Source organism: Rhinatrema bivittatum, unplaced genomic scaffold, assembly GCF_901001135.1.
Source record: "Rhinatrema bivittatum unplaced genomic scaffold, aRhiBiv1.1, whole genome shotgun sequence".
Taxonomy (NCBI): Eukaryota; Metazoa; Chordata; class Amphibia; order Gymnophiona; family Rhinatrematidae; genus Rhinatrema; species Rhinatrema bivittatum.
The window spans coordinates 13,483-39,808 of NW_021820903.1; the positions used below are offsets into that span (position 1 = coordinate 13,483).

The 26,326-nt window shown below is 42.8% G+C and overlaps 1 long non-coding RNA gene across 2 annotated transcripts in view; it reads right to left on the reverse strand.

The window, feature by feature from the left end:
* Positions 1-3,335: 3,335 nt before the first annotated feature.
* LOC115082269 overlaps positions 3,336-26,326 on the reverse strand; it is a 50,692-nt gene continuing 27,701 nt past the window's right edge. Inside the window, exons 1-4 of one of the 2 annotated variants that reach the window (XR_003854117.1) lie at positions 14,600-14,879; positions 10,987-11,230; positions 5,665-5,827; positions 3,336-4,144 (exon numbers count right to left, since the gene is read on the reverse strand). This is a non-coding gene — a long non-coding RNA (uncharacterized LOC115082269). Of the gene's footprint in view, positions 4,145-5,664; positions 5,828-10,986; positions 11,231-14,599; positions 14,880-26,326 lie in introns of those variants that run through there. The other variant, XR_003854116.1, reaches the window with a different exon arrangement.

Below are 26,326 nucleotides of genomic sequence, written 5' to 3' on the forward strand. Positions count from 1 at the left end.
GGAAAATAGAAAAATACAAATCCAGTGGTTTTCCTTTTCTCTTGCACCTTAAAATGGTTAGTGCAGGTTTTGGATGTAGATTAAAGCTTTTTGCCTCTTATATGCTTAAAGATGTGAGCAAAGGAAGGTGTGACTGAAAGGTAGACTAGTTGTTTTGTAACACCTAAAAAGCCAGAGACATCCAGAATTGTTTTGCAGAGGCACATTGTATGGGGAAACAATGCATGAGACCCATAAAGCACATGCATGTAGTACTGGAGATAGGCTTGTATTTAGTCTCATTCTGGTGCCAACCAGTGCACAGACTCTAATGATCTTTGCTACCCTGTTGGCATAATTCCACCATTATCTTGGCATGAGCTTTCTCCCTGTCCTGCTGTCTCTCACTTCAGCAAGATGATATCCCTGTCTCGAACATCACAGCTCCATTTCTGTTAGACATGGCATGGCACAGAAATCATTTTACTGTGGTCCCTTTTATGTTGTTACTCTGCAACACCTGGAATGCACTTCAACGTGAAGTACCCCTTTAAGGGCCACTGGATCCTCAAGTCTTTGAATGTGATTGCCATGTAGCTAGTTTCCAAAATTTATTGATGGTATAATTTTTAAGAGTTCAAATTGTTGTCCTTTTAATATACATTAAAGTATTTTTTTTGTCCATGAAATTGCTCAGCTGCCTTTTTTTATGTTCCCTTGTTCAGATAAATGTGCAGCTCAATTAAAAACACAGCAACTACTGGAAATACTAGAAGAGATCATTGATTTAAGATCTGACATTGTCAGGATGATCTTAGCATCCATAACTTATTTATATTTTTAAAATTCCTCCATTTTACCAATAAAAATATAACTATTGCCAAATGTACAGTACACAGAAGGAACAATAAATTGTGGAAGTCCTCATCAAACAAATCTCAAAAAATATTTAGTTTGCAATCTCCTGAAAAAAGTAGTTTTTTTCCCCACAATCAGAACTGAAAGAGGTGATCCTGTTTTTAGTTGTCATGTCCATAAAATGTATTTCCAGTCTCTTTAAATAATTAAAAAAAAAAATCCGATGATAAGGGATTGAAATAGTAAATGACATTGTCAGGATGATCTTAGCATCCATACTTTATTTATATTTTTAAAATTCCTCCATTTTACCAATAAAAATATAAGTATTGCCAAATGTACAGTACACAGTAGGAACAATAAATTGTGGAAGTCCTCATAAAACAAATCTCAAAAGAAATATTTAGTTTGCAATCTCCTGAAAAAAGTAGTTTTTCTCCCCACAATCAGAACTGAAAGAGGTGATCCTGTTTTTAGTTGTCATGTCCATAAACGGGCGGATTTTAAAAGCCCTGCTCGCATAAATCTGCCCGGATTTACGCGAGCAGGGCCTTGCGTGCCGGCGCGCCTATTTTCCATAGGCCGCCGGCGCGCGCAGAGCTCCGGGACGCGCGTAGGTCCCGGGGTTTTTGGAAGGGGGCGTGTCAGGGGGGCGGGACCCGATGACGCGGCGTTTGGGGGGCGGGTGTGGCGTTTCGGGGGCGGGACCGTGGGTGTGGCGCCGGCCCGGGGGCGTGGTCCAGGCCTTTGGACCAGCCCCCGGGTCGGAGCACGGGGCGCGCGTAGATTTACGTCTGCTTCTCGCAGGCGCAAATCTACGGACAAAGGTAAGGGGGGGGTTTAGATAGGGCCGGGGGGGTGGGTTAGGTAGAGGAAGGGAGGGGAAGGTGAGGGGAGGGCGAAAGAGAGTTCCCTCTGAGGCCGCTCCGATTTCGGAGCGGCCTCGGAGGGAAAGGTGACAGGCTGCATGGCTCGGCGCACGCCAGCTGCCCAAAATCGGCAGCCTTGCGTGTGCCGATCCAGGATTTTAGAAGATACGCCATGCGTAGGTGGCGTATCTTCTAAAACAAAGATTTTAGAAGATACGCCACGCGTATCTTCTAAAATCCTGGATCGACGCGCGCAAGGCTGCCGATTTTGGGCAGCCGGCGCACGCTGAGCCGCGCAGCCTGTCACTGTTCCCTCCGAGGCCGCTCCAAAATCGGAGCGGCCTCAGAGGGAACTCTCTTTCGCCCTCCCCTCACCTTCCCCTCCCTTCCTCTACCTAACCCATCCCCCCGGCCCTTTCTAACCCCCCCCTTACCTTTGTCCGTAGAGTTCCCTCTGAGGCCGCTCCGATTTCAGAGCGGCCTCGGAGGGAAAGGTGACAGGCTGCGTGGCTCGGCGCGCGCCAGCTGCCCAAAATCGGCAGCCTTGCGCGTGCCGATCCAGGATTTTAGAAGATACGCCACGCGTAGGTGGCGTATCTTCTAAAACAAAGATTTTAGAAGATACGCCACGCGTATCTTCTAAAATCCTGGATCGGCGCGCGCAAGGCTGCTGATTTTGGGCAGCCGGCGCGCGCTGAGCCGCGCAGCCTGTCACCGTTCCCTCCGAGGCCGCTCCGAAATCGGAGCGGCCTCAGAGGGAACTCTCGCCCTCCCCTCACCTTCCCCTCCCTTCCTCTACCTAAGCCACCCCTCCGGCCCTATCTAAACCCCCCCTTACCTTTGTCCGTAGATTTACGCCTGCGAGAAGCAGACGTAAATCTACGCGCGCCCCGTGCTCCGACCCGGGGGGCTGGTTCGAAGGCCTGGACCACGCCCCCGGGCCGGCGCCATGCCCACGGTCCCGCCCCCAAAACGCCACGCCCTGCCCCCGAAATGCCGCGTCATCGGGTCCTGCCCCCTGACACGCCCCCTTCCAAAAACCCCTGGGACCTACGCACGTCCCGGGGCTCTGCGTGCGCCAGCGGCCTATGGGCCGGCGTATCTTCTAAAATCCAGCGTACTTTTGTTTGCGCCTGGTGCGCAAACAAAAGTACGCGAACGCGCTCTTTTTAAAAATCTACCCCAAAATGTATTTCCAGTCTCTTTAAATAATTAAAAAAAAAATCCGATGATAAGGGATTGAAATAGTAAATGACATTGTCAGGATGATCTTAGCATCCATAACTTGTTTATATTTTTAAAATTCTTCCATTTTACCAATAAAAATATAAGTACTGCCAAATGTACAGTACACAGTAGGAACAATAAATTGTGGAATTCCTCATAAAACAAATCTCAAAAGAAATATTTAGTTTGCAATCTCCTGAAAAAAGTAGTTCTCCCCACAATCAGAACTGAAAGAGGTGATCCTGTTTTTAGTTGTCATGTCCATAAAATGTATTTCCAGTCTCTTTAAATAGTTTAAAAAAATCCGATGATAAGGGATTGAAATAGTAAATGACATTGTCAGGATGATCTTAGCATCCATAACTTATTTATATTCTTAAAATTCCTCCATTTTATCAATAAAAATATAAGTATTGCCAAATGTACAGTACACAGTAGGAACAATAAATTGTGGAAGTCCTCATAAAACAAATCTCAAAAGAAATATTTAGTTTGCAATCTCCTGAAAAAAGTAGTTTTTCTCCCCACAATCAGAACTGAAAGAGGTGATCCTGTTTTTAGTTGTCATGTCCATAAAATGTATTTCCAGTCTCTTTAAATAATTAAAAAAAAATCCGATGATAAGGGATTGAAATAGTAAAGTGAAAAATGTAACTAGTGGAAGACAGAGATATAAAATTCATCCTTGGTTCCTCCACACAGTTTGTGTCTGCTTGTTCTTTTCTTTAGCTGTCATCAAAGAAAATGTAAATATGGTTTTATTTGCAGTTATTCCAGTATCTTTAACATTTTTTTTTATAGTTCTTTATTTGGATGCTAAGTTAATGTTTGTTTTTTGTTTTGCGCATAGTCATTTAGAAAGTAGCAGTCTCTTTTTTTGGGGGTCTAAAGACGGACTGTGGCAGACATCCCAACGAGACTCTGTTTTTTTGGGTTTGTTTTTTTTTCCCCTCTCACCAGTTGTTTCTGTTGAATGGTGTTACTAAGGTGACTTTGAATGAGCTGACATAACGGTGGTGATTGGAGGACGGTGGTAGGGAGCTGGTTCTTTTGAGTGCCAGCCCACGCAGGTAGGACCAGCTGCTTCCTCGGAACATCTTCTGTGGGTCTTTATACGTCCGGGGTTGGCTCAACCTTGATGAGCCTGTGTTTCTTATTAACCCCGCAACAGTAGTAGCTGCAGGCGATTACAACCATCAGCAGCACGGCAACTAGGAAGAGGAATGGGAGAAGAGAGCAATTGATCAGCTTCTGTTTAACATGCAAAGAGAAACTCTGGTGTACTGGAAACAAACAGAGGTTAATTGCCATCAAAGCAGCAAGAAGAAGATGCTGCTGCCTGTGTTAACTTCATATTGGGGCATCTAGAGACAGAAATGTGAGAGGATAATTTCATTACTGCTGTCTCTGTTCAATAAACTCAAGCTGAAAGGGCTAGTGGGTGGGTGGGGGGCGGAAGGGGGCAGTTTTCACACTCTCCGCATGAACCAAATCTGTAGGTGCCTTTTTTACTCAAGGACTCTGCATCACCTTTAAGTTTGTGGGCAAGTGAGAGTCATTTTGAAATTTGTCATGGATATCAAGTACTCGGACACTTTCAACTGCTCTTGGTGCCAGGTAAGAACATCTTCGGAAAATAATGCACGTAGACTTGAAAATATAATCTAAACATGCTAGTTTTCTATCCTGTTCCAAACATTCTCCTCCCCTACCCCTCCAGAACACCTCCCCTAAATGAGGCTAATGGTACAAGCATTGTGGAACACTCCTTGTTCTGTTGGCCTTAATTGAAGTAGGGCAACTTGCAGATAACCAGTGTACACGTGGCAATCACTATTAGTCTGCATAAATGGCTTTGAAAGTTGCCCTCTAAAACACAGAGTGGTGTCGGCAGCGTGTAATACACTCTGGTGCTCTTCAGGGCAGCTTTTCCTTTCTCTTTCTTTTGTGCCATTCCCACTGAACCTTGGGCATAAAATTTGGGCAGTGCCCATTGTATTGTGGATCTACCATCCATTTCTCCTTATATCACACCTGCTGCTGGTAGCCAGTTCCACAGTCCCTTTGTCTGAATTGTGGTGGGGGGAGAGGTGATAATTTTTCCTTCCATGCTAGTAACAGCCAAGTTCCACTCCGCTGGAAGAGGGGCAAGATCACTAAAGTTCCTGGGAGGCTAAATGTGGAACTTAATATCCCAGGAAGCTCATAGCATTATTCAGCGGGGGAGCTTTGGTTTAGAGTTTAATAAGAAAAAGGAGTTCATTAAATAAAGTCTAGACAAAATTGTAATGTGGCATAAGCATGATGTGTATGGAGGCCTTTACTTATTTCCCTAGCAAAATCTTGTGGTCGCAATGTTAATTCACGTGAATATGTAGAAATTAGGTCAACAAAATATTGAACTAACTCATTACGTCTGTGACTAGCTTTCCCGAGCTATGCTCTCCAGGCTACTGAATTAGCCCCAGATGTACTGAGTTAGTCCATTAAAATGTTTTCACCTAGAACTAGTTTGACTGTTATTTCCCAAGAACATATTCATCCATGCAGACAAAATACCAAATCGTATCAAAATCCAAGGCATCATCTAAACAGCAGACTTCACTGATCTATGAGAACATGTTCTTTGAATTGTTTCTTTGAAATTAAGTATATTTAATATCTGGTCCTTGGCCTGTAGGTGGCATGTGTCCCTTTAAACCCTTTCCTTAGTATCTGGAGCACTACTTACCAATGAACAGAAGAAGAACGGTAAACGCAATAATGTTGAAGAACCCTGACTGAGGGAGTTCCTGAATCTTACTCAGGAATTTCTGTCCAATCGTCTTCAGGTCTTGGGACAGGTTTTGGGAAGCCATTTCTATCCTGCTTACCAAATCTTGTATTTTATTATTCTAAAGAAGAAAAGAGAGAGAGAGGGTGATTTGTACTACATATTTAATTGCTGCTATAATGGTTGCATGAAGAACATTTAGGTACATGAATAGGTTGTTGAATTGAAATGGACCAGTTTTATTCTGTCCTAGCAATCCACATCCTGGGCCATGGCTTATGCCCCTTTTTTGTGACTGCAGTCTCCTTTTTGAAATGCAAGCTACCCTCACAAGAAAGAGACTCCTGGGGGGAGAGGGTTTGTTCTCATATCATTTTCTATGCAAAAATGGTGAGTAAGGATCTTGTTTCAAAACTCAGATTGCGATCACAAAAATGTGCTAAACCATCACTAAACACAAATTGGTTGATTTGTCCGTCATCGTGGTCCTTAAATCAGAATGCCTTAATGATATCAACACTGTGCTTCTGACACTACTTCGCTCACCTGCCCTTCTTCCCCACAGACAAGCACTTCATTCGTTTGTATACACATCTTGAAATTAACACATGTACAGACACACAAATGCCACTAAATATTCTCGTCATATGTGTGTGTATGAATGTTACCTCCCTTCCCTCCTCCCTAGGATATCTTAATGCTTAAAGAAAGATAAAGTATGTAGGCCAACAAAAAATGTAAATCCCACATTGCAGTCATGGAAGATAGCAAACCATGTGCTGTTAGTATTCAGTCTCCCTGTAGCAAGTGCTCAGAACGTCCTCAAGTTTTCCAAGCCCAGAAGATCACTGTAACATTGAAGCAGTGGGTGTTCCCCATATCCAGGGTTAAGAACATAAGAACATAAGAAAATGCTATACTGGGTCAGACCAAGGGTCCATCAAGCTCAGCATCCTGTTTCCAACAGTGGCCAATCCAGGCCATAAGAACCTGGCAAGTACCCAAAAACTAAGTCTATTCCATGTAACCATTGCTAATGGCAGTGGCTATTCTCTAAGTGAACTTAATAGCAGGTAATGGACTTCTCCTCCAAGAACTTATCCAATCCTTTTTTAAACACAGCTATACTAACTGCACTAACCACATTCTCTGGCAACAAATTCCAGAGTTTAATTGTGCGTTGAGTAAAAAAGAACTTTCTCCAATTAGTTTTAAATGTGCCCCATGCTAACTTCATGGAGTGCCCCCTAGTCCTCCTATTATCCGAAAGTGTAAATAACTGATTCACATCTACTCGTTCAAGACCTCTCATGATCTTAAAGATCTCTATCATATCCCCCCTCAGCCGTCTCTTGTCCAAGCTGAAAAGTCCTAACCTCTTTAGTCTTTCCTCATAGGGGAGCTGTTCCATTCCCCTTATCATTTTGGTTGACCTTCTCTGTACCTTCTCCATCGCAATTATATCTTTTTCGAGATGCGGCGACCAGAATTGTACAAAAAGCCTAGAAAACTTGATAAATTACTTGATAAATTACTTGATAAATTACTGAGAGCTGACAGCGACCCGAGGTATTTTCTGCCACCTAAAAGCAGAGCTGCTTCTTTTTCTTTTTCAAATGTTAAACACCTTCTTTCTTCTATCCACACTGGCAAAAAGCTCTTCTGACGTCCTGCTTGGAATTCTGGGCACCAACTAATAGTCACAAATTCTGAATTCTGTGCTCTAGAATATGCAGATCACTGTTAGTGAAATTTCACTCCAGCAGGCTGACATAGACGTTGAAGCTCCTTTACCAACTATAGACAGCATATCATCTGACTAAATATTTTACCAACTTCAACATTTGTCCTAAGCGGATCACAAAAAAAATGAAACCTCAGATTTACATAGCGTAAACATCATAAAGCAATATCAAATTTAAGGCATTACATTATGACAGTAGGAGTTAAAAGTGCAGCAGTTTTTGAAAAGGCTGGACACTGTGATCCTGAGATCACTCAAGCAAGGGGGGAAATGCTTAAATAATTAGATTTTATATCGAAACATTGACTGAAAGTTTGTACAGATTGGTATGTTTTTTGGCTTCCAAGTCTGAAGAATTCAGAATTTCTTTTCCATATTTTGATATGTTGAAATCTGGATTTCCCTTTTAAATAGGATACCTAATGTGTTCTCTTCATAGCTGTGCAAAATTTTTTTTTGTAGTGCGTCAGAAACTATGCCAATTTTTCTAATGTACAAGTTTAAGGGGGTGGATAAATCAGTGGAAGTTAACACTTGGCCTGCCAGACAACCTTCAAGTTTTCTGTCATCTCTAATCTAACCAAATTGGTAGTGCAGTAATAATGGGAGATTTCAATTACCCCAATATTGACTGGGTAAATGTAACATCAGGACATGCTAGAGAGAGAAAGTTCCTGGATGGAATAAATGACAATATTATGGAGCAATTGGTTCTGGAACTGATGAGAGAGGGAGCAATTTTAGATCTAATTCTTAATGGAGCACAGGATTTGGTGAGAGAGGTAATGGTGCTGGGGCCGGTTGGCAATAGTAATCATAATATGATCAAATTTGAATTAATGACAGGAAGGGGGACATTAAGTAAATCTACGGCTCTAGCACTAAACTTTCAAAAGGGAAACTGATAAAATGAGAAAAATAGAAAAAAACTGAAAGGAACAGCTACAAAGGTAAAAAGTGTGCAAGAGGCATGGACATGGTTTAAAAAAACCCAAACCATCCTAGAAGCACAGTCCAGATGTATTCCACACATTAAGAAAGGTGGAAGGAAGGCAAAATGATTCCCAGCATGGTTAAAAGGTGAGATGAAAGAAGCTATTTTAGCCAAAAGATCTTTATTCAAAAATTGGAAGAAGGATCCGACAGAAGAAAATAGGATAAAGCATAAGCGCTGGCAAGTTAAATGTAAGACATTGATAAGACAGGCTAAGAGAGAATTTGAAAAGAAGTTGGCCGTAGAAACAAAATCTCACAGTAAAAACCTTAAAAAAATATATCCGAAGCAGAAAGCCTGCAAGGGAGTCAGTTGGACCGTTAAATGATTGAGGGATTAAAGGGGCACTTATAGAAGATAAGGCCATAGCGGAAAGATTAAACTATTTCTTTGCTTTGGTGTTTACTAAAGAGGATGTTAGGGAGATGCCAAATCACGGTGAACCTAGAAGATGTGGTAGGCCTGATTGAGAAACTGAAGAGTAGTAAATCACCTGGAGTGGATGGTATACACCCCAGGATTCTGAAGGAACTAAAAAATGAAATTTCAGACGTATTAGTAAAAATTTGTAACCTATCATTAAAATCATCCATTGTACCTGAAGACTGGAGGGTGGCTAATGAAACCCCAATATTTAAAAAGGGCTCCAGGGGCAATCCGAGAATCTACAGACCAGTTAGCCTGACTTCAGTGCCAGGAAAAATAGTGGAAAGTGTTCTAAAGATCAAAATCACAGAACATCTAGAAAGACATGGTTTAATGGAACAGAGTCAGCATGGCTTTACCCAAGGCAAGTCTTGCCTCACAAATCTTCACTTTTTTGAAGGGGTTAATAAACATATAGATATAGTATATAATGGATGTAGTGTATTTGGATTTTCAGAAGGCATTTGACAAAGTTCCTCATGAGAGGCTTCTAAGAAAAGAAAAAAGTCATGGAATAGGTGGCGATGTCCTTTCATGGATTACAAACTGGTTAAAAGACAGTAAACAGAGAGTAGGATTAAATGGTCAATTTTCTCAATGGAAAAGGGTATACAGTGGTGTGCCTCAGGGATCTGTACTAGGACCCGTTCTTTTCAATATATTTATAAAATGATCTGGAAAAGAATACGACGAGTGAGGTAATCAAATTTTGCAGATGATACAAAATTATTCAGAGTAGTTGAATCACAAGCAGATTGTGATAAACTGCAGGAGGACTTTGTGAGACTGGAAAATTGGGCATCCAAATGGCAGATGAAATTTAATGTGGACAAATGCAAGGTGATGCATATAGGGAAAAATAACCCATGCTATAGTTATACAATGTTCGGTTCCATATTAGGAGCTACCGTCCAGGAAAGAGATCTAGGCATCATAGTGGATAATACTTTGAAATTGTTGACTCTGTGTGCTGTGGCAGTCAAGAAAGCAAACAGAATGTTAGGAATTATTAGGAAGGGAATGGTGAATAAAATGGAGGATGTCATAATGCCTCTTTATCGCTCCATGGTGAGACCACACCATGAATACTATGTACAATTCTGGTTGCTGCATCTCAAGAAAGATATAGTTTTGATGGAGAAGGTACAGAGAAGGGAGACCAAAATGATAAAGGGGATGGAACAGCTCCCCTATGAGGAAAGACTAAAGAGGTTAGGAATTTTCAGCTTGGAGAAGAGACGGCTGAGGAGGGATATGATCTAGATCTTTAAAATCATGAGAGGTCTAGAACGGGTAAATGTGAATCTGTTATTTAGTCTTTCGGATAATAGAAAAACTAGGTGGCACTCCATGAAGGTAGCATGTGCACATTTAAAACTAATAGAAGAAAATTCTTTTTTTCACTCAACGCACAATTAAACTCTGGAATTTGTTGCCAGGGGATGTGGTTAGTGCAGTTAATGTAGCTGGGTTTTAAAAAAGGTTTGGATAAGTTCTTGGAGGAGAAGTCCATTACCTGCTATTAATTAAGTGGACTTAGAAAATAGCCACTACTATTACTGGCATCAATAGTGTGGGATATTCTTAGTTTTTGGGTATTTGCCAGGTACTTATAGCCTGGATTGGTCACTGTTAGAAACAGGATGCTGGGCTTGATGGACCCTTGATCTAACCCAGTATGGCAATTTATGTTCTTATGTTCTAATCTCGATACCTGTGACTGACTACCATTTCAGACTTGTGAAATATTGTAACGAACTGGCTAAGAACAATTGCAAAGAATTCACTGTAATTAGTTTTATCCAGGATCCAGTAAGTGGCCAATGAAATTGTCAGTCAAAGAATCAATTGAATTAAATAATCAGATCTAATTAACAAAATTAAACATTCAAGTGACGAAAAAATCCTAATGTTCAAAGTAACACTCCCAGTCCCCAAATTAAGAAACTCCCTTGACTGATTGTACAGTCAGTGCTCTTAGATATTTCTTGAAATGGAAAGACTCACAGTCATTGGTTTCCAGTGGACACTGTCCTGTGGGAGAGTAAACATGTCGCCAAATAATGCTACTTCATTTACTGGCCAACTGCCAGTCGAGCACCTTGGTTTGACATACCTGCCTTTCACTGCCTTTAAATGCTACGGTGCCCCGCTGACCGATTTGTCAGCTGACCTCTTGACATGCTATCTCTGCAACTTAGGGCATCAACATGCACCCCTGTTGCAGCTCCTTGTCCGAGCAGGTGGGCCTTTCCTCTCCTGGATTCACTCCTTTGGTAGTTTGTTGCTTGGGAAAGGATGCAGTTTTAGCCAGCTTCACGGCTCTTGCTTTTTGGTTCTTGCTGCTCGCTTCCAGATCACTGGAAAAAAAATGAAAGTATTGGAGACTGCTGCCCTGTCAGCTCACTAACCACCAACTGCCACAGCAAGAATATCATCTGGGTTTTGGTTTGGTTTTTGAAAAGTATTTCAAGATTGCATTACCTGACACACAGCAGGATCTTGCACTGGCTTATAAAGGGAAGAAGGGAAATAATTAAAATGACTGGCCAAAGTTTGCATTGCAGTATATTGCAAACTTTGTTCCTAGAATTTTTTTTTATCTTGCATCCCAGAAAAAGTCGACACATCCATTCTATGAGCCCAATAATAGCATATGGCTTTGGTGCATTATGTAGAGTAGGCCTGATTGACCTACGGACCATCTGAAAAATTATGTAGGGTAGGCCTGATTGACCTACCATTGAAAAATGTATCCAGAAATTGTTTCTGGAAGCACTTGTAATTGTGGCGTAAACTGGCATGTGCAAGTTACTGGATGGACTTGCAAAGAGCAGCATGAGATGGGGAGAAGCAGAAGGACACTGGAGTATGAAAACAGAAATAAAAGGAGGATTACATCAGGAAGGAAGCAAAGGGTTGATGTGTTACTGATGTCCTGTTGCGGTTTAATGTAATATATCGATTTGTAGTGTCACTTCAGCATTATATATCGCAAGACCCTCGTGCATGCAGAGAAGTCCTGTTCTCAAAGGCTATCTTTAAAAAGCTATTTAAGTTGGCTTCAAATTTAGGAGCTCACAAAAACTCCTAAACCCAGAGAGTAACCACAAAAAATGTGTTTAAAAGCATAATGTGAGGATGGAATTCAGGAGAGCCAACCACAGATCTCTGCCCATCTTAAATCATCGGGGTGTGATCTTTGATTTATCTATAGCAGTCTGTCATTTTATAGTTTCCAACATGTCCTTCATTTCTATGTGCGTGTCTGGGCGCCAGAAAGTTTTAAAACTGATCCTAAAGTACTTACTGGGCAGCAGTGGAAAGCCAGAGAGAGACTACAACTTTCTTTCCTGCGACTAATCCCACACCAAAAGCACCCGGGAACTCTTTAGAGTTTTATTGCCAATTTTGCTAGGCTGCGCGCTGTCTCTCTAGTTTGAAAACTTTGGAATCACATGGAAGGAGAATCTGCAAACTGATCTTATTTCATTTCTTACTAAGCAGGCGGCCTAACCTCAGGATTAGTAGGGGAAGGTATTATGGATTAACCAAAACCTTTTCTAAGCCCTCTTAACAAAGGCTCTTCCAGTCTTGTTTATGTATCTCTTATTCCAGGGCATTCAAGGTTGTCTTGTCATTTTTTTTTTCCTATTGAGCGTTCTGGGCACTAAATCCCAGAATGCTTTAGGCAGTTAGAAAACATGCTGCTCTTCAATGATTTGGAACTAATTGGTCATTTTGGTTGCTACCCTATGCAGATTTAAATTTGTGGTAATCTCCACATGTGCCATTTTGAGCTATGCTTTGGATGGGAGGTCACTTTGTTAAAATGAAATTGTATGTGTGGGTGTGTTGCTCGGTGATTTCAGAGGATTTGAAATCTTCGGTGGTGCAAGAAACGCCATTGCATTGCTGTCAGACAAAGCAAAAGGACCGAATAAATAAAATGAAATGGCTACAGCTGGATGGGGTTCCAATGGCAAAAACTTTCAGTGCTTGCTTTTTTTTTTTTTTTTAAACACGCCAACTTGTTGCAGGAATGTAAATAGAATGAGTTAATCCTATAAAGTCAGCACAGTGTGCATTTGAGACAGTGTCTGCTTCCAGACCTTGAGGTCTGCCAACAGGTCTAGCTTTCATTATATATCCCAATTGCTATTTGTCAGGTATATGTACAGCATGTACATTACAATCCCAATACCATTGTCAGTTTTAATAACTTTCTATAAATAACTTTTTTTTTTTAATTTACTACTTCTTTTTCAAAATCTTAACTAATCAAGGTAAAGTACTGCTCTTAAGCAATGTGGAAAGGGAAAACCTCAGATAGCACCGCCCATGGAGGTCAGAGCGGATGGCAGTCGCTGATAGTCTTCTCAAGCGTGGGCCCTGAAGCAGCATGGATCACAGTGAAACATGGCCTTGGTGGCGTTCTTTCGTTAAAGATTTTGACTTTCTTGGGCCGGGATAAAGCCGTCTGTCCAGATGCTTATAAAGTCTCTTTTGAAGGCATTGAAGTATCAAAGAAATTCGATACTTCCCTGAAAACTACAAAATTTTAAATTTTGTATTGGTGCAGTCTCAGGTTTTCCCTTTCCACATTCCTTAAAAACAGTACTTTATCTTGTTTAATTTTTTCTCAAAACCTTAATTTTTTTTTTTTTTTTACAATTGTTAAATTTACTTATAGAAAGGTTATTAAATTGACATTGGTATTCTAGCTGTTTGGATTGGTGGCATTATGTACATTAGACATGAGATTTAAGGAACCCGGTAATTTGTGTATTTTGTTGTTTTGAAAACCGGACCTGGTGGTAGACCTTGGAGACCACTTAGAGGAGCTAGTGTATCTTGATATTTATTTCAGCACCTTTTATCTGATCTATTATCTGGAAACTCCCAATATCTTGAAAATCATAGTCCCCGGGTCATGTTCCCTTATCTAGATACATGTTTGACCCCCAAATATAACCTCCTTTAGATTCCCCAGCTGCAGATACTTTTCCCTTTCTCCCCTGACATGCTCCCTTCCCTCCCCCCACCTCTCCATCCCCATGGCCGGGCCTAACAAGACTCTTTCAGCCACACGTTTGTCATACCCTCTCCTTTGGCGCCTCTCCCTCCTGTCTGGTTCACAGTCTCAGATCAAGTGTTTGAACCGCGTGTGGCTCCATAGTACACTGGGGATCCTCGACTAATATACTGCGACTGTTTGATTTAAAATCTGTTGTAGCCCACATTGGTAAAAGGCAGAATATCAAATCTCTCTCTCTCTCTCTCTCTCTCTATATATATATATATATTAAATGACTTGGTGTTATTTCAGTAATTAGACCAAGGGTGTTTGTGTTATAGGATTAGACCACACCCAGGTGATAGAGACACAAAGTAATGCCTCCCATCATAAAGCTTCCAGTTATGTTGTAACCTAGTTGATTGCACTTAATTATTATTACTTTTTTAAAATTCCTTTGTTTATCAGTTTGACATGTATCGAAAACTAATTCTGTGTAGTCCGATCCAGTGGATTAGTGGCCAGTACTACCTGTTGCCATACGGAGGGACCCAGATTCGATTCCTGACTTAAGAACATAAAAGGCTGCCATACTGTGTCAGACCAAGGGTCCATCAAGGCCAACATCCTGTTTCCAAAAGTGGCCAATCCAGGTCGCAAGCACCTGGCAGGATCCCAAACAGTAAATAGATCCCATGCTGCTTCTACTCACCAGACTATGGCCATTTGCAACCTCCAGGGAGAGGGAATTATAGTCCTTGTGCAATAGCAGCACCTAGTGGCCAGATTTAGGACCCATGATTGCCCAGGCACCTGGTCCCCAGCCGAGGACCTTCGCTGCAATAACTGGTCCACAGTTAGTTGAGAGGAGATATAAAATAGTCACGAATGAAGGTTCATGGTGCCAGATCCCAGCCCTGGTTCCATCTGAGCAGGAGGAACCTGCCAGGGTCAAAATGAAGAGAATTCTTCCATCTTCGTCTCCATTCTAATTCTCCGACGCTTACAGAAGTGCTGTCAAGCTGTCAAGCACTTCTTTTGCAGAATCCAAATGGCAGTTCCTTTTCTTGAGCCTGCCTGGTTTCACATAAGTTAGTGTGCATTCTGGAACTCCAACAACGACTCTTTCTTCCTATTTTCCAGACATATGTTTTGAATTGAAGGGGTTTTTTTTTTCTTCCTCTTCACTATTGGAAGAGCTACGAGCCAACTCTCTCCCCGCTCCCCTTGCCAGGAAAACTCGGACCGTTTCTTCATCCGCTGTTCACCAGATCTGATTTTTTTTTCTTTTCTCGTTTGAAAGCCACCTTGCAAGTGTTTCAGACTAATAAGAGAGAGAGAGAGATTCAGAAATAGAGGGTGGAGACCCTGACGGGGAGAGGTTACCTATGTTCAGAATTCAAACTTAAATGAAAGCGAAACAAACCCACTAATTAAAGTAGTGTAGTATGGTGCTGAGGATAGTCAGATGACAGAAGGAAAAGCACCACCCCTTCCAGTTTAACAGGATCAAAAGAGAGAGGCACCAGAGACAGGGATGTGCAGGCAGGCTTGGTTTCATGGCGTAGTAAGGCTTAAGAAAAAAGAAAGCCAGAAATGGCAAAATCTGACACAGAAAATCTCTTGTGCGAGTAGTTCAGCAGAAACCAGATTTATTTTAAACACCAAAGCGTATTTCTTATTCCCTTTGTGGTGCGGTACAAGAGGCTGTCCCATGGCTGTGGGGTTTCCCACCACAAGAGACATTTAAACACAGAGAGGTCGATGTTCAAACCTGGATAAATCTTTGTTTTTACAAACGCCCTCCTCCCCCCCCCTCCCCCCAGTTCAGCAGGCAGATAATTTACCTGCATAAGAAGAGGTGGAGTTTGGAGGGCCCAGCAAAGCTTTAGCCAGACTGCATTAGATATTCAGCGCTGTCTGGCTCAAGATATCCAGACAAGCCTGATTGGGGTGAAGGCCAGGCCTAACCTCAACCAGATAACTTTATTCGGGTATATTCAGCAGCACTGTTAGCTGGATAAGTGCCACCAGATATCCGGGTAGAGCAGGGGTGGGCAATTCCGGTCCTCGAGGGCTGCAAACCGGTCGGGTTTTCAGGATATCCGTAATGAATATGCATGAAAAAGATTTACATATGACTGAGGCAGAGTGCATGCAAATCTCTCTTGTGCATATTCATTAGGGATATCCTGAAAACCCTGACCGGTTTGCGGCCCTCGAGGACTGGAATTGCCCATCCCTGGGGTAGAGTTAGCCAAATCAAGTGTTAGGGTTTAGCTTCTGCTGCTCTCCATGCCACTGGATATTGGGCTCAGGGGAGATTAAGTAACAAGGGGGGCCACATAGCATCTGATGGGGAAGGGAGTGGAATTTGTGTCTTAATATTTCACAGCTCCATGCTCTAGCCACAGCAATTCATGCAAGCTGGCATAAAGGGCAGCGTCTGACTCTATTTTGTCCTCCAAGGGCTATTCTGCTTAATGGCTATTCCGCGTCAGTTCCATGTCTCACCCCCAAGATGCTTTTGTTTCTGTATCTCAAAATGTATCTCTTCATTAGGAGCCATAGGAACATGTGCTCAGCCTTGTTAGAGAGAATTTGAGCAAATTCACATCAAAGAAAACACTGTGACATCAGCCTTGATTGCTACTGTCACGTTTTTAATTATAGGGCTTATAAGGGAGTTGTATGTCCACAGAGGCGAAAGATGCACAAATCTGTCAGAATCCTAGCAAAGCACATTGGGTCAAGCAGGATCGTGGCCTGGGACATACAGGAGGGTGTTTTTCTTTTTGTCCCGGTTTAGCTGCAGTTGGCTGAAACTCTTATTTTGTTTCTGTTCTTTTTAACTGGCATTTCTTTAGGGCGAGCAGCAGCCAAGGACAGCAGAGAGAAAACAGTCGGAAACGCACCATGGTTCCTGTAACGCTGCAAAGGGCATTTTTAGTCAAAGAAAGAAACTAAAGCTCTGTTGATTACAGAAATTGAAGTTCTAAACTTATACGGTCCCTTTGCCTGTTCTGGGCCATAGTAGTGAAACCGTGTTAGTGTCCTACTGTAAAAATGTTCTCAGGGCTTTTATATATCTACTAGATAAGGGAGCCCGGACCGACGTGCCGCAAATGCGCAGTAGAGAGCAGCTCTACCGCACATGCGCGCACGTCGGTCAGAGCGGACGTGCGCGCATGTGCGGCGGGAAGTGGCGAGAAGCAGGAGCGGCGGAAGGAGCAGCGGCGAGAAGCAGGAGCGGCGGCTAGAAGCAGGAGAAGTAGGAGCGGCGGCGAGAAGCAGGAGCGGCGGAAAGAGCGGTGACAAGAAGCAGGAGCGGCAGCGGAAGGAGCGGCGGCGAAAAGCAGGAGCGGCGGCGGGGTGCGTGAGGGAGGGCCCCCCACCTCCGGAGATCTTCGTTGTGGATGTGCTGTGAGGGGAGAGAAGTGAGGAGAGGGGGGAGTGACTGAAGGGAGGGGGGAGGGAGGAGAGAGTGAGGGAGGGGGGAGTGACTGAAGGGAGGGGGGAGGGAGAGAGAGTGAGGGAGGGGGGAGTGACTGAAGGGAGGGAAGGAGAAGGAGATGAGTGAGGGGAGGGGGGAGTGACTGAAGGGAGGGGGGGAGGGAGGAGAAAGTGAGGGGAGGGGGGAGTGACTGGGGGGAGGGGGGAGGAGAGAGTGAGGTGAGGGGGGGAGGAGAGAGTGACTGAAGGGAGGGGGAGGAGAGAGTGAGGGGAGGAGGGAGAGAGTGAGGGGAGGGGGGAGGAGAGAGTGACTGAAGGGAGGGGGAGGAGAGAGTGAGGGGAGGGGGGAGAGAGTGAGGGGAGGGGGAGGAGAGAGTGACTGAAGGGAGGGAGGAGGAGAGAGTGAGGGGAGGGGGGAGTGACTGAAGGGAGGGGAGTGGGGAGTGACTGAAGGGAGGGGAAGGGAGGTGAGAGGGAGTGGGAGGGAGAATGGGGAGGAGAGGTGGGAGGGAGAATGGGGAGGAGATGTGGGAGGGAGAATGGGGAGGAGGGAGTGGGAAGGAAATGGACAGAAAAAATGTTATAAAATGTAGCCCGTTGTTACGAGCTTAACGGCTAGTATATAATAAAATATACAATACTGAGAAAAGGTTTGTGAACTGCCTAGGATGATCTGCATTTTAGCACAATTTATTTTCAAAACATGAATAGATCCTAATCTAAACCCTGATAAAAGAGACAGGTAACCCTATTCAACAACTCAGACAAAAAGGGAGATATTTTGAATATTTATTCAGCAAAAAGATTAAACAATGCACCTTTGTGTGAAAAAGTCTGTGAGCCCTTCATTCAATAACTGGTGGCACCACCTTTTGAGCAGCAATAACAAGGAATTTTGGCCATTCTTCCACCTATAACTGTTTCAACTTCCATTTCGTGACACATGGGGGCTTCCTTGCATTAACAGCTCACTTCAGGTCTTGCCACAACTCTGATAAGTAGATTATCGAAAATTCATTCCTCCTGGTGTTAAATTTGTCTCTTTCCAATCCATTACAGAAAAAAAGCAAAAATGCGGTCCCCTGTGTGCCGACAGTAAAATCCTCTGGGAGGGGAGGAATCTACCCTAACTGGTTTGCATTATTAACATTACACAGACACTGTATAATGAGGTCAGGGTGAGTGTTTATTCACTAGGGATGTGAATCGTGTGCCCTATCGTCTTAACGATCGAAATCGTCTGGCAGGAGAAGAAAATCGTGTTTGGCACGATTTTTTAGTTAAAAAATCGTTAAAAAACTAACAGAAAATGATACAATTTGACACTTTTCAGGTCAGTTAAGGTCAGTTTAGGAATGAATATGTATTCCTATTGGCTGCCCTCTTATTTATTCATGTTACCAAGGTTCCCACTGACAGTATATGGGGGATGGGAAATGGAAACAGTTGGTAGCTTGACAAAAAAAGTAATGTGATCAGTCAATGTGACTAGAACTTGTGCCCTAACCCTGATACCAGGGGTGTTGTGATCTTCCTGCACACAGTGCCCTAACCCTGGCACAAGCTGGAGTCAATGTGTGCAGTAAAGGAGACCTGCCTTTTCCACAAGCTGGAGTCAATGTGTGCAGGAAAGGAGACCTGCCTTTTCCCCAGCTGGAGTCAGTGTGTGCAGTAAAGGAGACCTGCCTTTTCCACAAGCTGGAGTCAATGTGTGCAGGAAAGGAGACCTGCCTTTTCCCCATCTGGAGTCAGTTTGTGCAGTAAAGGAGATCTGCCTTGTCCACAAGCTGGAGTCAATGTGTGCAGGAAAGGAGACCTGCCTTATCCCCAAGCTGGAATCAATGTGTGCAGTAAAGGAGACCTGCCTTTTCCCCAAGCTGGATTCAATGTGCTGTAAAGGAGACCTGCCTTTTCCCCAAGCTGGAGTCAATGTGTGCAGGAAAGGAGACCTGCCTTGTACCCAAGCTGGAGTCAATGGGTGCAGTAAAGGAGACCTGCCTTGTCCCCAAGCTGGAGTCAGTGTGCTGTAAAGGAGACCTGCCTTATCCCCAAGCTGGAATCAATGTGTGCAGTAAAGGAGATCTGCCTTGTCCACAAGCTGGAGTCAATGTGTGCAGGAAAGGAGACCTGCCTTATCCCCAAGCTGGAATCAATGTGTGCAGTAAAGGAGACCTGCCTTTTCCCCAAGCTGGAGTCAATGTGTGCAGTAAAGGAGACCTGCCTTATCCCCAAGCTGGAATCAATGTGTGCAGTAAAGGAGACCTGCCTTTTCCCCAAGCTGGAGTCAATGTGCTGTAAAGGAGACCTGCCTTTTCCCCAAGCTGGAGTCATTGTGTGCAGGAAAGGAGACCTGCCTTGTACCCAAGCTGGAGTCAGTGTGCTGTAAAGGAGACCTGCCTTATCCCCAAGCTGGAATCAATGTGTGCAGTAAAGGAGATCTGCCTTGTCCACAAGCTGGAGTCAATGTGTGCAGGAAAGGAGACCTGCCTTATCCCCAAGCTGGAATCAATGTGTGCAGTAAAGGAGACCTGCCTTTTCCCCAAGCTGGAGTCAATGTGTGCAGTAAAGGAGACCTGCCTTATCCCCAAGCTGGAATCAATGTGTGCAGTAAAGGAGATCTGCCTTGTCCACAAGCTGGAGTCAATGTGTGCAGGAAAGGAGACCTGCCTTATCCCCAAGCTGGAATCAATGTGTGCAGTAAAGGAGACCTGCCTTTTCCCCAAGCTGGAGTCAATGTGTGCAGTAAAGGAGACCTGCCTTATCACCAAGCTGGAATCAATGTGTGCAGTAAAGGAGACCTGCCTTTTCCCCAAGCTGGAGTCAATGTGCTGTAAAGGAGACCTGCCTTTTCCCCAAGCTGGAGTCATTGTGTGCAGGAAAGGAGACCTGCCTTGTACCCAAGCTGGAGTCAATGGGTGCAGTAAAGGAGACCTGCCTTGTCCCCAAGCTGGAGTCAGTGTGCTGTAAAGGAGACCTGCCTTTTCCACAAGCTGGAGTCAATGTGTGCAGGAAAGGAGACCTGCCTTATCCCCAAGCTGGAATCAATGTGTGCAGTAAAGGAGACCTGCCATTTTCCCCAAGCTGGAGTCAATGTGTGCAGTAAAGGAGACCTGCCTTGTCCCCAAGCTGGAGTCCATGTGTGCACATAATGCAATGCACAGGAAGCAATGATGTTACTGCTGGAGTGGTGCACTGCCTGCCTACCTAGGCATTTCACGTGCCTGCTAACAAAAATAATAAACAAACAAGTTCTAGTCACATGAGTGATGATCATCACATTACATTTTTTGTCAAGCTTCCAACTGTTTCCATTTCACATCCCCCCAACCATTACCTCAGTGGGAACCTTGGTAACATCAATAGATAAGAGCACAGCCAGCCAATAGGAATACATATTCATTCCTAACTGACCTTCACTGACCTGGAAAGTGTCAATTTGTATCATTTTCTGTTAGTGCGCACTAACTGGGAGTTAGTGCGCACTAACACGATTTAACGATTTTTAACGATAAATCGTTAGAATTTCTATTGTATTGTGTTCTATAACGATTTAAGACGATATTTTTAATATCAGACGATAATTTTAATCGTTGAAAAATGATTCACATCCCTAGAAAATATGGGACCTATATCTGCAACATCTCTCTCCCCGGGCAAGTTTGGGTTTGCATGACCTTGCATCGTAATGATTGCTGGATGAACAGTGTCACCTGGATTTGGTATATCTTGCTATCTTCCGATCAGCAGAGGGTTGACTTTGGGTCGGGGGGGGGGGGGGGGGGGGGAGGATGATAGGGTGGGTGGGGGGACAGGTGGTACTATTTGATGTATTTCATGAATTTGAGTGCTGGGATGTAGAAGAGTACCCACACCCTGGCTTGGGTGCTCATTGTTAAACTTAAACAAATTTAACCATAAAAACTAATATAATTATTTTAATATGTTTCAAATACCAATAAAATATTAAAAAACATCAGACACATCAAATGACAGTCAACAATTTAAATTAAGAAGGAATACAAAAATTCTCCGCTCTCCATACCTGGGTGATTACCAGTCACCTTGAGATTGTTGTGGATTAGTAGAGGTGGGACACACAAACTCCTTTAGACTTTAGCCGCAGGAAGGATGGGATATGCCAGCAGCTCCATAGCCTTTTTTAGTCTTCAGTTGTTGGTGGGATGGGGTACGCTTGTGGCCCCGCATCCTCCTTCAGTCTTTGGCCACTAGTGGGATAGGACCCTCTTGTAGCCTCATAGCCTCCTTTGTCTCCATCTGCTGGCAGGATGGGATATACTAGTGGCCCCATGGCTTTCTTTGGTTTTTGACCACTGGCAGTTGGGGGTCCACCGGCAGTTCTCTTGCCGCTGTTCCCGCAAGCTGCTGCCCTGTGCAAGGGCAGGGCTTGCACAGTGGGTTGCACCTGCCCAGCCTGAAAGATATCTCTCCTTATCCAGGATAGTCTATTTTTTGTCTTCCTTCTTTGTACGTAACCATTTTGGGTAGGGGAGATACAAGATCCTCACTTACTGTAGTTCTCTCCAGCCCCACTATTCCTATGCCTCACTACAAACCTTTATAAACCTTTCACTCAGATAATGAGGCATAGAAAAGCTAGGTGAAGAATGCAGGCTATGATCCTGGTACCTCTCTAAAGCTAAGTGAGCAAGCATGCTACCATTTGAGCTAATTCTCCTGCCTCTTTTCTGAAAATATATTGAGTAACACATTTTTCATGAGGGTTTTTAAAAAAATTATTATTTTGCTTTCATCTGTCTCAAAAACTATTGAACCAATTTTCTGAAATTATGGCATAGTGAGAGGGATTGGAACTTCCATACCAATTTTGGGGAAATGTCATTTGACAGTCTTGCTAGATTAAGGGGGGGGGGGGGGTGCAGGTGGAGGAATCTGATCATGGTGATGCAGGATCATATGAAGCCAAACAAATGTAATACCGTCAACTAATCAAACCCTGATTCCACTGTCTTTACAGTCAAGGACATGCAATATCATTAATATTTCATTATTGTGCAAATATTTTATTGAATAATACATCCACAAAAGATTTTATAATGGAAATAAAACACTTTTGTAAGCAGCCATATGCCATGAAATGTAACATATCTGTAATCATTATCCAATTAATACATGCCTGGTACACTGGGTTCATCTGTATGATTAAATCTACTCCCTCTGGCTAACAGAAACATTTCTTCAGATCATCCTCTCGCTAATGTCATTACTCCAGGCTGCAAGTTCTCTCTCAGCTTTATTTCTCGAGACTTTGGAAGAGGTGGCAGGGGATAGGGCGCAGATGAAGCGTGTGAGACAGACCGAAGAGGAAGTGCCCCTGCATTAATGTGCAGCGGACATGCTGAGGTCATGCTGCCAAGAGAGCAGTGTCCTGTCTCTCTCTCTTTCTCTCTCTCTCTCCAAGTCATGCATCAGACAGGAAGATGAAGCTCGGTCCTAATGAGAGGCAGGCATAGAAACAGGCGTAGCTGATTAACCATCCCTTCAAAGAAAACAAGAGAGCGAAGAACAGATGTACTAAGGAGTAATTAGCTCTGTCCTAAACGTCCAAAGTGGCAGTGGGAATTGGTTGCCCACATGGCTTATGTTGGGATATAAAAAAAATATGTTATTTAACAAAATCTCTTCAATAAATGCATTGTCATATCAAAGGTAAAAAAGCTGACACAACCAAGCTCAGTTGTAGTAAGCTCCTATTTACCACGCATACAAAGTTCCCTAAGCTAAGGAGAATATTCTGTATTTGGGAGGGACAGTGTACACCTCTGTTCCGCATTGGATACATTATAAAAAAGCTGTGGCTCACAGGTTGTCTTGAACTAAGTGTATGATTAATGAGTAGCAAATCTATCATAATGCCCTATAAGGTCAACGTGAATTGTGTTCTAATTGTATTTGAAAATACATTTAGTTGAGTCTTTAAACTAGAGCTGGATCATCCAATAGGATGATCCAGCTCTAGTTTTACCTCATTCCATGGCTGGAAGTTCTAGTTCTGATTTCAGACAAAAGGCCTATAAGTTTAGCTATGCAAAGAGGTAAAACTAGGACTGTTGGTTAAAAAAAAGAGAGCCAGTTGAGAACCCCGCTTTAAAGAGGTGCTTTACAAATATCTGTCTTATCTAGTGACTGCTCACAAACATGGGTATTGTTGACAGCAGCTGGAATTAACTCCATTCAAATGCACTAAAGAAAAATAGAGAGATTCATTACATTATTTGACTCACTGACTATACTATAACATTCAGTGGGGCGGCTGTATTAATTTGTAGCAGCAAATATGACACAGAACTGGCTGCACCTTATAGACCAACAAATTTATTGAGGCATGAGCTTTCAAAGCTGAAAGTCAATTGCCTAATTAAATAAACAAACATAGAAAGTGCCACCAGCCTCTGTTTTGTCTATACTGTGGCAGAATTCACTGTACAAGGGTTTTACTATATTTTGAAATGTACTTTATGCATTTATCTTGCAATTCAGGTCCCTGGCATGAATCTGTTAAGCTCTGCAGAGGAATTTAAATATGCCTTCTCTTTTTCACATAACTGATAACCAAATTTGGGGCAAACGTTTTTAAGAAAGGCCTGAGGAGATTAAAAGGATCGGAGGTGCAATCAGACTTTCTATCTACTTGACCTATGAAAAATGAAGATGTGTTAGATGTACATAAGTGTGGCTGATCGACTGACCCTTCTGTTTGATGCCCAGTTTTGCTGATATCTGATCATGGAGGAGAATGGTGCCATCATATATGTAGAAAATATTTTTCTAATATTAGACTGGTTGGCCAATGATTCTAAAATTGAGCTACTTTGGTTTAGTGTAAACTATGTTTAACCTCACAGTATGACAATCCCAAGAAATCAGTAAACAGAAAGAGGGTTAAATGCATATGAATGCTGAAGTTCTGGTAGCAGATATCTAAGCAAACATTGATTATTTATTTATCCTGCTGTGTTCTCAGCATTTATGAATGGGCTAAATGAGACATAAGTGGCATTAGAGCTTGCCCAATTTGTGCACAACTCTCTTCCCTGAAAAAGGAGTTGACTGACATTAAAAATCAATTAGCTTCAATTAAAAATAATACACCCACATTGCATTACTCAGAATATAATTCCCCAATATCACAGAAAAACCAGGAGTCAAGAAAAGGAAATTCATTAGGCTCAGGAAGGACCCACAGTCACCCATTCTTGACAGAAGAGCAGTCAACAGGTATACCCCCCCACTCAAACAGGTCATTAAGAAACTCTTTAAAATCCAGGAATACAGTGGGCTCTGGTAGAATTAGACCTGTGATGAGGAGACACACCATGTACCAAATGCAAAAAGAACAAGCCTTCTCTATATTAAAAACTGAAGAAGTTCATGAGAAAAACATTGAAGTGTTACCAGAAAAGAGGGAAAAAACACAATGCATGCAGTATTTCAGGATCCATAACCAAAAGAAAAATCTAATTGAGAGGAATAACTCTGTCAACAGTGGCACAACTACAAAAAGAAAGAGTGAAGTGAATAACAAATCTCAACTAATATCTTATAAGGAGTCCAGGAAATGCAATAACCTTAAAGAGAGTACCTGGAAGGTAATGACCACAAATGCTCATAGTTTGGGAAATAAAATCCCAGATCTGCAGGCCCTAATGGCTGAGGCAGAATTAGACATTGTTGCTATAACAGAAACATGGTTCACAGAATCTCATGAATGGGATACAAAAATACCAGGCTACAACTTGTTAAGGAAGGACAGAAAGGATAGAAAAGGGGGAGGTGTGGCTCTTTATGTCAGACAAAACATCCAAGCAACTGAGCTACAAGGAAGTTGGGGTAAGGAAGAAGCTCTATGGCTCGACCTAAAAAAAGATGACGGAGCATCCATTTATATTGGAGTGGTTTACAGGCCTCCAAACCAAAAGGAAGAGCTGGACAGAGAGCTGGTTGAAGACATCCATAAGATAGGTAAGAAGGGAGAAGTGGTGATCGTGGGTGACTTTAATATGCCAGATGTAGACTGGAAAATCCCATCTGCAGAAACTAAAAATAGTAGAGCGATAGTGGATGCCATGCAAGTATCTTTGTTCAAACAAATGGTGTTGGAACCCACGAGAGAAGGAGCTATACTCGACTTAGTGCTCACTAATGCAGATAATGTCTCAGATGTCCAGGTGGGAGCCCACCTCAGCAGCAGTGACCATCAAACGGTATGGTTTAATATCAATAAAAGAATAGGGAAAAGAACCACAAAGACCCGAGTTTTACAGTTCAAAAACACAGACTTTGAGGAAATGGGTAAGTACCTGGAGGAAGAACTAAAAGGATGGGAGAACGAGAGAGATGTGGATCAGCAGTGGACCTATCTAAAAGGAGCAATCACCAAGGCAACTGCTCTATATGTTAGAAATGTAAAGAAAAGCAAAAGGAAACTGAAACCTATCTGGTTCTCAAAGGAGGTGGCTGACAAAATTAAAGCTAAAAGAACAGCATTCAAGATATATAAAAGATCCCAAAGGGAGGAGCACAAAGAAGCATATTTGAATCAACTGAGGGAGACAAAGAAATTAATCAAGTTGGCAAAAAGTCAAGCGGAAGAGAGGATTGCCAAGGAGATAAAAAATGGTGACAAAACATTTTTCAGATACATCAGCGAAAAGAGAAAGGTCCAAAGTGGTATTGTGAAATTGAAAGGTGGTAATGATCAATGGGTGGAGAGTGACGAAGAAATGGCAGAAATATTAAACGAATACTTCAGCTCTGTGTTTACTAAAGAAGACCCTGGAGATGGACCATCTCTACACAACAAGAAACTGGAGGGAAGTGGAATAGATGAAAATCCTTTCACAGTAGAAAATGTGTGGGAAGAGCTAAAGAACCTGAAAGTGGACAAAGCCATGGGGCCTGATGGTATTCATCCAAGGATATTGAGGGAGCTCAGAGATGTTCTGGC